Source organism: Octopus bimaculoides, chromosome 10 (genome assembly GCF_001194135.2).
Source record: "Octopus bimaculoides isolate UCB-OBI-ISO-001 chromosome 10, ASM119413v2, whole genome shotgun sequence".
Lineage (NCBI taxonomy): Eukaryota > Metazoa > Mollusca > Cephalopoda > Octopoda > Octopodidae > Octopus > Octopus bimaculoides.
In genome coordinates, this window is record NC_068990.1 from 15,613,778 (window position 1) to 15,614,972 (window position 1,195).

Genomic DNA, 1,195 nt, shown 5'->3' on the forward strand with positions numbered 1-1,195 from the left:
TGTGTGTGTGTGTGTGTGTGTGTGTGTGTGTGTGTGTGTGTGTGTGTGTGTGAGCACGCGCGCGCACACACACACATCTGAAAAGGGAGCATCTGTCTCCAAAATTTCTAAGTTGAGTAATGTTTTCGTGCTTGGATTTGTAAACTAAGATAAATTTTTATTAAAACAAAACATGCGGGTGAAGTAAATCTCATGGTGTGAAGAATCACCACAACATGAGGGTGAAACACAATACAGCATGAGGGTGAAACACAAGACAACATTCGGGTGTCATGGTAACAAGCTGTTAATGCCTTGCTGTCTGTTGATTGGCTAAAATTACCCAAATTTCCCAAATTTAATTCCAAATAACATCAGATTTTTTAATTTACAAGATTTAGAGTTGGATAGTGGTGATGGGATATCCACGTAGGATGAAGTGGTGAGCCATGAGTTGAGACTGAGTCTCAAAGTCATGGTCATCACTGCATAGACGGAGGAATGGGAATAGGGGATAGAAAGCTTGGTGTGTTTAGGGTGGGAGGAGGAGAAGTTGAGGTATGAGTGTGAGTCTATGTAGTGGATGGAGGTGATGAGAGTGGAGTGATGAATGCTGAACAAAATGTCGAGAAAGGAGACAGAGGTGTCGGAGATAGTGCAGGAGAAGTGGAGGGCAGGATGGAAAGATTTGACAAAAGAGAGTAAGGAGTCTAGATGTTCAGGGTAGAGTGAGGTCGCACCCATACAGTCGTCAATACAACGGCCATATAGTTCGGGAGTGGGGCCAGTGAAACTTGAGAATATTTGGGCCTTAACGTAGCCAACGAACAGGTTTGCATAGTTGGGGCCCATTCTCGTTCCCTTGGCCACTCCCGAGATCTGCTGGTAAAAATCACCAGTGAACGAGAAGCAGTTGAGTGAGAGGACAAGTTCGGCCAGATGAATGAGTGTGGGTGTGTTGGGTTGGGGGATGGACATGTGGCAAGAATGGATGAGGATAGCTGTGTGAAAAAGTGCCACACCCTAGCGGTTGAGGGAACTCATGGAAGACGCAGGCCCAGGAAGACCTGGGATGAGGTGGTGAAGCACGACCTCTGAACATTAGTCCTCACTGAGGCATTGACTTGTGCCCGAGACCTTTGGAAATATTCTGTGCGTGAGAAGACCCGGCAAGCCAAGTGAGACCAAAATCCAAGGCCTCTGCCAGGGATATAGC